This window comes from Petaurus breviceps, unplaced genomic scaffold, assembly GCF_028583685.1.
Source record: "Petaurus breviceps papuanus isolate PSGF00001 unplaced genomic scaffold, PetGlider_PUasm1.0 90775, whole genome shotgun sequence".
NCBI classification, from domain to species: Eukaryota; Metazoa; Chordata; class Mammalia; order Diprotodontia; family Petauridae; genus Petaurus; species Petaurus breviceps.
The window spans coordinates 1,403,924-1,416,916 of NW_027187342.1; the positions used below are offsets into that span (position 1 = coordinate 1,403,924).

At 42.2% G+C, this 12,993-nt stretch overlaps 1 long non-coding RNA gene across 1 annotated transcript; it reads right to left on the reverse strand.

Moving 5' to 3' along the window:
• Positions 1–9,390: 9,390 nt before the first annotated feature.
• Positions 9,391–12,429, reverse strand: LOC138146922 (uncharacterized). Its single transcript, XR_011164644.1, has 3 exons — positions 12,332–12,429; positions 10,791–10,842; positions 9,391–10,206 (listed from the first exon to the last, which is right to left on the reverse strand). It is a non-coding gene; the product is annotated as an uncharacterized lncRNA (long non-coding RNA).
• Positions 12,430–12,993: the final 564 nt, after the last annotated feature.

The following is a 12,993-nucleotide window of genomic DNA, read 5'->3' on the forward strand; positions in this document are numbered from 1 at the left end:
GGAGAAAAATCAAGTCCAACTCCTCCGTTTTAGAGATGAGCTGAGGCACAGAGAAATTGTGTGACTTGATAGTCACACAGTCAGTGTCTGTCTCCAAGCCCAGTATTCTGTCACCTATACCATTTTGCCTTCCTAGTTTATCTGCCTCCTCACTGGAGGGAGCCAGTGCAGTGGATAGAACACCAAGCCTGGAGTCAGAAAAATCTGAGTTCATATTTGACCTCAGACTCTTACCAGCTGTGTGACCCTGGGTCTATTTGTTCCAGTTTCTACAACAACAAAATGGGGGTAGCAATAGTACCTACCGTGTTTCCCCAATAATAAGACCTATCCTGAAAATAAGCCCTCCCCTTACTGTGTAAGATTCCTCTAAAATAAGCCCTCCCCCGAAAATAAGCCCTATTGAGATTGCTACTGTAGTGAAGGTGATCGCTACATGCTACATTACGGTACCCTCTGTATGCACCGTTCCCCTCTCCCCCGGTGAAACGCACGCTGCGCTCCGAGCTGCATCCAATCAGAGCTGCAGCAGTGAGCGCGTCATCCTGTTCTTCCCCAGTGATTTGCTTGCTGGCGCCATTGAGAGCAGTGCCGCGGAGGAGAGCTGAGGCAGGACAACATAAGCCCTCCCCTGAAAATAAGCCCTCTGGTGTTTTTCTTTCCAAAAAAAATAATAAGACAGTGTCTTATTATCGGGGAAACACGGTAGCTCCAAAGATTATTGTGAAGATCAAATGAGATAGGATTTTCTTCTTCCCTCCCTCTGCCAGATGCATAAAGTTCCTCTGTAACATCCCAGCAAATAATAATAATTATCCAGCTTTTGCTTAAACACCTCCAGTGAGGGAAAACTTGCATCTCATAATATTTCCTTCACAAATCTAGCTCCTACAACTCTGGGAACTTCAACCAATCCTGGTATGGCTTGGTTTTAAAGTCTCATCCTTGTCCCCTGGTCAGTTTCCTCTAGACTCACTCTAGCATGTCAATATCCTTTCTAAAATATGGTGCCCAGCATTGAACACAGGACTTCAGGTGAGGTCTCTCTCTTATTCTAGGCACTGCCTTTCTTTTCATTTCTTTTTTTTGGGGGGAAGGGGGGAATGTGGGGTAATTGGGGTTAAGTGACTTGCTCAAGGTCACTGCAGCAGCAAGCACCCCAAGCGCGTCCTCAGGGTTTGCTGCCCATACAGGTTCTTGGATCTGCTTTGTTAAAGGAAAGCAACTCAAAATGGGTTAACAAGCTTACTTTAATCAGTCAGACATATATCGTTTACCTTGTTCAGGGGAAAAGGTCAGCACCCCGAGCTTCAAAGTATACAGGCAGAATTATCAAGACAGAAACAGATCAAGTAGACAGCTTTCCAAACTGTCCAACCATTACATCCATACCCAGTCAACATCTGGGTTTCCACATCTGGGTTTTTCAAAGCCGGGGGGGGGGGGGGGGGCCCTGGACAACAGCTTCCCAGGATACAGATCAAATCACAGAACACTTCTCAAAGTGAGCCCCCAAAACAAAGCTACACATCAGGGCTTATATAGCCTTCTCCTGGCTCAGAGAATGTAACAACCTTTTGGACCCACTGGCCAATCAAGAAGTATCTACTGAAAAACAAGCCTCCCACCCCAGGCTCCAGGTGCACTTTAGCCTAGGGGCAGGGAAGCTCTTTAAAATTTACATTCGCATTACAGTCACACTGCTAGTTTTGTGTTAAGTGTCTGAGGCCAGATTTGAAATCAGGCCCTCCTGACTCCAGGGCCAGTGCTCTATTCACTTCACCACCTAGCAGCCCCAGCACTGCCTTTCTTAATGCTCTCTAAGATATTATTAGCTTGCCTCCCAAGTCATAAAATTGTCTCATACTGAGCTTGTCATCCCTTGGGGCCCTCAGGTCTTTCTCCTTTGAACTACCAAGCCTGTGCTAGTAGACTTGATTTTATGACCCTGAGCACTTGACTTTACAGTTAGTCCCATTAAATGTCTTCTTGCTTTCCACCCATCCTTCTTTTGTGCTGGTTCTGTCATCAACATATTAACTATCCCAATTTTGGGCTATCCACAGTTCTGGAATTCCTTGTCTCTTACAAAAGAGGGATTGGACTGAATAGTCTTTCCAAGATTCCTTACATCTCTAAGATACTATGGACCTAAGTGTGGCTTATAATATTAGATGGCAGGTGTGTGTGTGTGTGTGTGTGTGTGCGTGTGTATCATTTCATTTGAGCCACACTTCTGTGAGATAGGTACTGCAAATGTTAGTATTCCCATTTTACAGAGGAAGAAACTGAGACCAAGAAAGCTAAGTGAGATTAGAACCAAGGTCTTCCTAATTCCAAATTAAGCACCTTGTCTACTATTAAGCCTCATATTTGCTACTATACTAGAACTATTTATATGCCCACAATACATTTTCACTTTCATCTCACTTATAGATAAAAATGTTGATCAGAACAAGACCAAGAACACATTTCTGGGATATGTCACTACAGACTTCCCTCTAGGTTGATGTCTGTCCAGGGATGTGCTGGTAAATGTTTAACAGTCCCTCTCTCTCTGGGGAAAAAAAAGTGCCTATAATACACTTTAAAGTTTAATCTAACATTTTCTCTATTACTTTTTTTTTGGAGGGGGGAAGGCAGGCAACTGAGGTTAAGTGACTTGCCCAAGGTCACACAGCTAGTAAGTGTGTCAAGTGTCTGAAGCCACATTTGAACTCAGGTCCTCCTGACTCCAGGGCCGGTGCTCTATTCACTGCGCCACCCAGCTGCTCTCTATTACTTTCTTAAGTCTAGAAAATTAACAAAATAAAAAAATCAAGCCCCAATATGAAGCATTTGCTGATTTCCAAAATGTAAATGCTCACATTAAAATTTTTACAATCAGCTCTCCAAGCTCTCCAACACATACCCGCATCCAACCATTAATCATCACTCTGTTTATTTAATGAGCTTTGATACTTACCCCACCTCTCTCCAATTCCTTTCTATCACCCACGCCACTCTTCTCCATCCTTGCTATCACCTGCCCTACACCTCTCCATATCATTTATGAGGATATTTACAAAAATTCTTAACCACCAGGTGATGCCATCTCAGCCCATACTAATTTGTGGAGTGTAACGTCAGAATCACAGACGCAGAAAAGACCTAGAAGTCATGGAGTCCAAGCCATGCTTACAAGCATCATAGGCTTATGGACCTGGAAGGGACCTTGGAGGTCATTTTGTCCAACTCCCCTCATTTTACAGATCAGGAACTGAGGTAAACAGAGGCTGACTTGCCTAAAGCCACACTAGGGAATAAGTAGCTGAATCTGGATTCAAACCCAGGTGCTCCGATTCCAGATGCAATGCCCTTTCCACTGCACTTCCCTGAATCCCCTGCACAACATCCCAAACACGGGTCATCTAGTCTTTCCTTAAAGATCCGCCAGGTCCCAAGACAACCCATTCCATTCGGGGATAGATGTAATCATTAGCTAATAATAATAGCTAGCAGTACAAATCTTTAAAACAACCCTAAGAGAGGGGTGCTATTATGATCCCCATTTTATAATTGGGGAAACTGAGGCAGACAGAGGTTAAGTGACTTGCCCAGGATCACACCACTGGTGAGTGTCTAAAGCTGAATTTGAGCCCAGGAACTTTGGAATTTCAGGCCCAGCTTTCTACCCACTGCAACACCTTGCTACCTTCAATTTTTAATATTTTTAATTTTAACTATATATATATATATATATGTATATATATATATATATATATATATATATATATATACCTCTTAAATTTCTTCTTATTAGACTCACTTGTTGGGATCTTCTGGACCCTAACTCTGTCACCTAAGTATTAGCTATGGCTTACAGGTTTATGTCATTGTGCAAATTGGCCAAACAGGTCACTTTTGCTTTATTTAAGTCATTGATGAAGGTGATAAACATCAATTAATTGGCAGCATAAAGGAATGATAGGAAAAACTCTTAGAAATCTGAAATGTTAACTCTTGCCTAGCTAATTCAACCTATAATACCCCACACATACACCACAAATCATGATACACTCCAAAGAAAATTATGTCTTGTGTTATCTGGCATCGTCTACAGATCATGAGGGTCAGAACTGGAAGGACCCTTAGAAATCATTTCACAAATTAAAAAGCAGAGGACCAGAAAGCTTGAACAACTTGTTAAGATCACACAGCTAGGGGGCGGCTAGGTGGCTCAGTGAGTAAAGCTCTGGCCTTGGAGTCAGGAGGACTCGAGTTCGGTTCTGGCCTCAGACACTTAACACCCACACACAAAAACTAGCCCTGTAACCTTGGGCAAGTTACTTAACCCCAATTGCCCTCCAAAAAGGCAAAAAAAAAAAAAGATCACAGCTAATAAATGTCAGGGATAGGATTTTTAATGTGGTCTTCTGACTACAATCTCTAGCAACAAGGTGGTGCAGTGGATAGCGTGTTAGACCTAGAGTCAGGAAGACTCTTGTTTATGAGTTCAAATCCAGCCTCAGACACTTACTAGCTGTGTGACCCTGGGCAAGTCACTTCACCCTGTTTGCCTCAGTTTCCTCATCTGTAAAATGAGCTGGAGAAGGAAATGGCAAATCTCTCCAGCATCTTTGCAAGAAAACACCAAATGGTGTCACAAAGAGTCAGACACAACAGAAAAATGAATGAACAACAACAAACAATATCTGACTACAATCTAGTGTTCTTTTCACTACACCATTGTTCTCCTAGATGGGGCCTCATCCCATGCTCTCATGCCCCTCCAGGAGAAATCATGTGAGTTTGTTTTCAGGACAATCTTGGCTTTCAGGATGGAGCCCCTTCCCCTTTGGGAAGGCCAATACAGAACCCAAAGGAACACCTTGTTAATAATGGAACTCTGAGGATTTCTACCAACCCTCTAATCTTATTTATCAAATAGATGATGATGTGGTAAGAAGGCACAAGTGGACCTTAAAATTAGAGCCCCTGGATTCTAATTCCTGTTCTGTTACTTACTGTGTTACCCTGGGCAAGTCATTTAGCCTCTGTAGGCCAGAGATTCTTTATTCACACAATGAGAGGGCTTGTTTCCACCCCTTTCTGCTCTAAAATCCAATGATTCTATAAAAAGCCATTCCTAAGTGAACGAATTTGCAAAACAATTTGGTTTGGTTTCATCTGGGTCAGCAGATAGAAATCCTGCCTGCATCACTAACACACACACATACACACACACACACACACACACACACCTTTATTGTTGTCATTTCTCTTCGGCCTGTTCTTACAAGCTCATTCCAATCACTGGCAGATGTTCGATGCTATATTTTTAGAAGGAGGCTTTAGCAACTATTTTAAATTGCTGTAACTTTCCCCCACCCCAAGCATCTCTAGTTCCAAAGGGAAATGGGGCTTGACCCTGTCTCTCTTTAGAAGATTGAGGCCAAAGGCAGACCCCTGAATTGAAGAACTCCAAGGCCAGCCATCAGGACTTTCTGCTAATAAAGTCACCCTGCCAAAAGGTGAGTACCATGGGTGTGGACCAAGAAAATTAAGAAGAAATTTCAGCCTATCCCTCAGGCTCAGGAGAACTTACAAAGCAAGACCTTTGATGGGCATGGCTTTCTTAATTGTGGAGCCATCCCTCCCTTTGGGCAAGCTCTCACTCATGATACACTCATGATCTCCAGAGATAAATCAGCCTCTGTATCTGAAATGTTCAACAGTGTAGTTGTAGTGGCAACCACACTGGCATACCCAGGATGGCTGCTGGCACGGGTTCTTAGAACTGCTTTACCAGGAAAGATAGCTGTTTAAGGGATCAACAATATTTTTTAAATTATATTCACTAGTTCAGGGGAAAAGTCAGCACCCTGAACTTCAGAGAAAATACAAACAGAGAAATAAAGGCCAACAGACAGGACTCTGACTGCTGAACCAGCTATACACTTTACATACATCCCTGGATGGAGAGAGCCTTTACATCTGAGCATTCAGGAAGCTCTGAAGATACAGCCACTCAGAATCTCGATCAGGAAATCACAAGATCCTTCTCATAAGTAAGCCACCAAAGCAAAATACCAACTCAGAATATATATACCCTTCTCTGAGCCAGAAAGCATCACAACCTTCCCCACTCAGTGTCTAATTAGAAATTAGCAGAAGGTGTGAAAGCCTTCCTACAAGTAAGCCTCCCCTAAGCAAGCTTCCCTTAATGGGCTCCATATGAGACCTGTTAATGGGTAGGGAAGATCTTATATCCCATTAACATTACACAAGTATCAAACAAAGGTCCTAGAGGCCAGCTCACTAAGTTCGAGGGATAGGAGGCAGGTAATTGTCCAGTTTTGCACTCTACAAAGGGACAGGGTCAATTTACCCATGAAATGTGGGACATGTGACTCTTCAGGTGAGTAGCACAAAATATCTTTTTCAGACACAGGAGAAACCTTCTCTGGTCTGGGCTACTTAAACTCAACTCTCTGTATTCTGCTTGCTTGGTTCCACGGAGTGGCTGGATCTCCCCCACATTTCAGCCAGTTTGTTGAAATCAATCTTATTCACCCTTGTTCTAGATCCATATCACAGACCAGAACCTATTTCTCCTAATTCTCCTGCTATAACCATCATCTTGGACTTTATCTCCCAAGTACTTCTTTAAGAGGGACCCCCAGGTGGCCATCATTTTGTCTACTAATACAGCTTCCATTTTTCCACATGAGGGAGATTTCTGACAGGTAACCAAAGATGTGCCGGTAAATGTTTAACAACCACCACTAGTGGAGGGGCTGGGAAATATATACAGGACATATATTTTAAGCTAGATTTGCAGTTTCATGGGCAATTATATTTTGTAGTTCTACTATGTCATAAAAAGGCTTGTTTTAGTTCATAAATTAAAAATATAATGCATTTTAAAAATAAAGAAAAAATAAGTTTAATCTGCATTATTGATATTCTCTCCATCACTTTCTTCAGTCTAAACATTCAGCAGAATAATAAATAGAGCCCTGGCTTGTACTATTTGCTTATTTCTCAAGTGCAAATGCTTACACTGGAAATTTAGCAGTACTGTTCAGAGCTAATTTGAGTTAGTTCCAATATAGACCTGAAATGGCAGCCCATCTAGTTTTGGTAGGCAAAACAATGGAAAAAGTAGCATGAAAAAGGATAGTCACAGAAAGGAGAAGTCCAAGGAATGATCTCTGACCCGGAAGAGGTTTTGCGCCATTTGAGGAGATGGGACACAGAAAAAATAAGGAAATGATGAAATAACACAAGATGGTGAAAAATCAGGAGCTAAATTCTGCAGCTGATGAGAAATGATAGAGAAGTCCCAGTTTCCTGCTCTCCTGGGGGATGTTAATGACCCAAATAGCTTAGCTAAAGAGGTTTCAACCTAAGCTCAGTCTAATCTCATTCTGTAGAAATCCCTCAAGGTCACAATTAGTTAAGAGGCAGAGCAGGCCATCTCTTTGACTTATCAGGGATGTTGTAGAGGGATGTAGAATTGGGGGAGAGAAAGAGACAGAGACAGACAGAGACAGAAAAAATAGATGAGACTGCAAATATCCATTATATACTGTTTGCTTTGCCTCTTAAGTATGTAATAAATTCAACATGTAACTTTCGAAACTGTCCTTCTTGTCTGTGTTTCCTCCCTAGAAGGGAACTTAAAAGATCATTTGGAGCACTGTATTTGGGGTCCAAAGACCTGAGTTGGCATCCCAGCTCTGTCCTTCACTATGTAAGTTTGGGCAGCACACTTAACCTGTTCAGACTTTGGCTTCCATAAATGAGAGTTGGCTAGGTATCCCTTAAACTTTCTTCTAACACTAATTATATGACTAAATAAGGGGGATGGGGGTGGGTAGTGGCAGCTAAGGTGTCATAGCGGATAGAGTACTGGGCCTAGAGTCAGGAAGACCTCAGTTCATATCCAGCCTCAGACTCTTACTGTGTGAATCTGGGTAAAACACTTAACCCTCAGTTTCCTCATCTGTTAAAAAAAAATGCACTGGAGAAGGAAATGGAAAATCATTCCTGTATCATTGCCAAGAAAACATCATGGGAGGGAGTGGGCGATCACAGTCAGATGACTGACCAATATTTACAGGATTGTAATGCTATGGTCCTAATTTAACCACCAGGGGGCACTCCTGACCAGTTACCTGGCCCACTTTTTGTGTTAAAGCCCAAATCCTGGTAATCTCATACCCTCCTTGGAGGTTGTCAGCTCTATTCAGTATGATTGGGGTTTAGGGAGACCATCAACTTCTTCTATGGTTCTCAGAGAATGGCTACCTTTATCCTAAACTTAATTAGTTTAGGGCAGGGGTTCTTAACCTGGAGTCTGGAACTTTTATATATATATATAATTTTTATATAAATATAAAATATATATATATGGATAGAGATAGATACATCTATAGATCACTGTATTCCAACATAATTTATTTCTTTATTTTATTTAACTTAAAAACATTATTCTGAAGAGGGTTCTGTAGGCTTCAGCAGATTCCCAAAGGGAAGGGTCCATGGCACATAAAAAGTTGGAGAACCCCATGGTCTAGGGGCTGTGGTCAGGGTAAATTTATTCAGTTATAGTCTGGACTTGATGCCCTACCCAACAGGATAATCAAAGAAATACATCATAAACATATCAAAACAGCTACCACACATTCCCAGCTTCTCCCAGATTATAACCCCATACACACAAACATGCGCCAGATCTAGGAGTTCCTAGGCATAGCTTCAGGTGACTAGACTCAGTCATTCACTCAGGGGGCTGGGAGCATTCCAGATGTTGAATTTAACAAACATCTTTTTTTTTTCTTATTCATGGGCCCAGTGATTTCTCCACTTAAAGTTTCCCAGATGACCAAGTCAAGTTTCCAGAGTGGCTTCCAATGCCATGGATAGTCTGTTCACATGTTTGTTGCCAGAAGCAATCTCTGAATCTGCTGTCGGACTGCTGCTGGACATGGCTCTTCATCAAATAAGCTGTATAGATCATGCCCATGTGGTTTAGTCATGCGTAGGGGAGCAGTGCAATGGAGTCAACTGGTATTTCAAGGTCAAGAGAAAGTCAGGTACAGAGAGAACTCCTTTGTACCTTCTTTCCTCTTGACCTTGAAACACCAATCTGGACATCCATGCCACTCATACTTCATGTCATTTCCACCCGATTCCTCTGATTTTGAACTATCTTTGGCCTTAGTTTTATAAGCTGGCATGACTAGAGGCCCAGAGTCCACAGCTCATTAGAGACATAAGCAAGGTGTGCTGGAGTCAGGTCAAACTGGTTCTTGAGAGCTGATAGTTAAATTTTTAGCGTGAGTTCTTGTACCTTGAAAATTGGAAAATGTTATAAATCAAGGCTTGATTTATTGTTTCATTGATTATCTAGACTTAAGAAAGAGAAAATGTGAAGAACACAGATGAAACTTAAAAGTGTGGTATATATTTATTTTTTCCTGGAGAGCTGGTGGTTAAACATTTAACTGCACACCCCTGGAATATAAGCCCTTTATATGGTCCTATTCCAACACCTTCATTTTGCAGATGAAAAAAGTGAGACCCACGGCCTGGCCTGTCCAAAGTCACAGTATTAGTTGATAATACTGGATGCTGGTCCTTATCCAAAAAGCACTGCTACTGCAGGGCCTTCTTCTCTGTAGAGATGCCTAGGGTTTTTACTTTTCACCTACTTTGAGAGCCTACCAAGTCTGGAGTACCTCCCTAACAAGCCAAACCGATGAAGTCATCAGGAAGGCAATCCCGGCCCTAGGGCCTATAGGGGTTGTGTTGTTTACATTTTCCGGAAGGGGATGTTCTAAGCTATTGAGAAATGCTGAATGTGAGGAGTAGTTGCCAAGGTCTTCCCCTGAAGCAAAGTTTCTATGGTGTGATGAGTGGGGCCCCCGAAAAGAAGCCAGGCCTGCTCCTGCCACAGCACCCACCAATGCCCCCTGAGATCCAGCCGTCTTCACCCCCAAGGAAGGGCTGCCATATCCTCCAGGTGGTCCCAAGCTGGCCAGGTGGTGTCTCCCCCTTGTTGTCAAGCGAAGACGTCTTCCAGCCATCCCTACTCTAGGCCTTGGGGTGCTGTTGGTGAAGAAGGCCACCATCAACATTGCCCCATAGCACCAGGTTGCCAGAGTCCACTTCATTCTAATGAACCTGTGGAGGGGCACTAGGCACCAAAATGAGCCCCTAGGTAAAGAAGAAGACATGTATCAGCCCATGCCCTGCCTAATATCCGTGGAGCCATTAATAGGGAAAATAAGCCCAAATTTAGAGAAATAACAAAGAAAAGAGAAACCAGAAACTTGACCATTAGAAACTGGAGGAAAAAAAAAAATAACTTGGGCTGCCTAGGTAGATGTGGTCATAAAATCATAGTAACAAGGGACTTGGGAGTCAGATGAGTTGGAGTCTAACCCTGACTCTTACTACTTTTGGCATAGCACTTAACATCTCAGGGACTTAATTTCCTCACCTGTAAAATGAAGGAGCTGGGTTAAATGATCTCTAACGTCCTTTTTCAGTTCTAAAATCCTCTGATTCAGAGTTAGACAGAACACCAGAAATCCCAACTAATCACCAAAGAAAGAAGCACATTCTCACAACAAGAATTGTGACGAATTGTGACCTAATTGTTCCCTCTGGTTACAGGAATTAGAGAATCACAGACTATTTAGAACTGGAAAAGACCATTGGAAATGATAGATTTTAAGCCTGGAGAAAGGAATGAGTTTGGAATGAGAGTCTGAATTCAAATCCTGACCCTGACTTACTACTTTTGTGAATCTGGCCAGGTACTTCTTCTTTGTGCCTCAGTTTCCTCATCTGTTAAATGAAAGTGAAAAAATTAAAATAGAATAGTAGAGTTGAGGTAGATGATCTCTGAAACCTCAGAGTTAAGGCTCTAACTTTAAGTTTATGATCCTAGGAACCCCCTGGTTTTTACAGTGTTCAAACTAAGGCCCAAAGAGACACCTCCAAAGTCCCAAAGCTGACATTCAAAACCAGGTCTCCAGTAATTCAGACCCCTTCCAGAGCTTTATGTTTGGTTTGGAGAGCCCTATTTTAGGGCAATTGGGATGGCGAGCAGGATTTCAATAACATCTTTCCCAAGTACCCATCAATATTTTACTCTTATCCATGAGACATAGGGTAGTTCATATCTAAGGCATTTTATTAAATGACAGTTTAATAATAGCAACAGCAAAACACTCCCTCCTGCCCCCGATAAAGCTTGAACTTGTCTCATAAATGTATGCATACCTTATGGTACTCATACATTTATGGTATGGTATGTATGGTGTGTATGACTTTTGGGTCCCCCACACACAGGATACATATCTGTTCAGGGCACCTGGGTGAAGGGGCCCCCACACAGGGGACAAATGTAAGCAGAGAACTTACAAGGAAGTGCCACTCACACCTGTAATCCGTGAGCGCCCAGCATTGCTTCCCAATGTCATTTCTTGTGCTGCTCTCCCCTGGACCTGCCCAACACTTGTTATTGCTCTGGTCCTCCCCATCAGATGTTGAGCCACACCCACTCCTCAGGGGGCAGTGCACTGTTGCATGATCTATTTTGGCTCCAAATGGTCTTCAACTCAAGCTATCCAACAAACACTAGGGATACTATGATCACAATTCTTTTACTGGGTCTTTAAGCTACCATTGTCACTGTGGTAGGTAGGAACAATACCTATTCCATATAAGCTAGACTGATTTTCCCCTAAAAAGGCAATAAAATCATCTTTGAAACTTAACTGCTAGGGGTGGGTAGGTGGCGCAGTGAGTAGAGCACCAGCCCTGGGGTCAGGAGGACCTAAGCTCAAATCTGGCCTCAGACACTTAGCACAAAAAAACTAGTCATGTGACCTTGGGCAAGTCACTTAACCCCAATAGTCCTCCAAAAAGCAAAAAAAAAGGACGAAAAAAAAAAGAAAATTGATTGAGGAGACTGAAGTTCAAACCGCATTTCCCAGTCCTCTAAGTATAAAAGCCTGGTACCTAAGGGGCAGGGCTCTTCAGACTTGATGGACCTCTTGCTGAATACAAACTTAACACACTCTTCTGACTAGGAATGCCAACATGGTTAATTCCAAGGTGATGGGAACCACATCCACCTCAATCAATGCTGTATCCTTGCTAAATATCCTTCCTATGTTATTGTTAAGCAAACATGATTTTGTAAAATGTTATATGAGCTGCAAGTGTTTCTTTTTAGCCTAATCCTGAACCTAAACCACTGAACTGGCCTGAGTCAAGCCTGACCCAGAACAGCAATCCACTGGGAAGTGTGATCAGTGATAAGCCTCACCATGAAGAAGAGAGACTACAGTCTTCAGCCTCCTTCTGTGTCTCAGCAGAGGTGCTCTGCTATCTTCTGGCCCACCTGCAACTCTGTCCTCCATCCATCTACAAGAAGCATTATGATGAGTAAACTGTTCTACTGCAAAGAGAGCTACCCCTAGCCTCTGCCAGGATCCTCAGACAATAGCTATGAAGCTTTCTTCAGGCTTCTCAACCCATAGTTATGAAGTTCTCTTTCCTTCAGGCAGGTTGCACCGGAAAGCTCAGAGCAGCCTACACTGTGATCTCTTCTTAAAATTCTTCTATTTTCACTCTTCTGTGAGGTGTTACATTTTTTTCCCTTGTCATCTACTGCTTCCCTGGGTTATCTAGCCTATGTTCTGAAATCTATTTTAATAATAGATTTCATAATAATTCATATTATTATTGAATTTAATAATAATTGATAATATTGAATATTGATAATATTGAATAATAATTCAATTAAGATTAATTAAAATTAACTTAATTTTTAAAAACATCTTATCCCCCTGGTTGAGTTAAATCTCCCTAGGGCTCTATTTCCTCAAATGGAAAAGGGATAGGGAAACAACCTTGGTAGGAAACATCACCTGATATGGCCTTATCTGCTGTTAACCTTAGTCCTGCTTATTTTCAACTTCACATGCC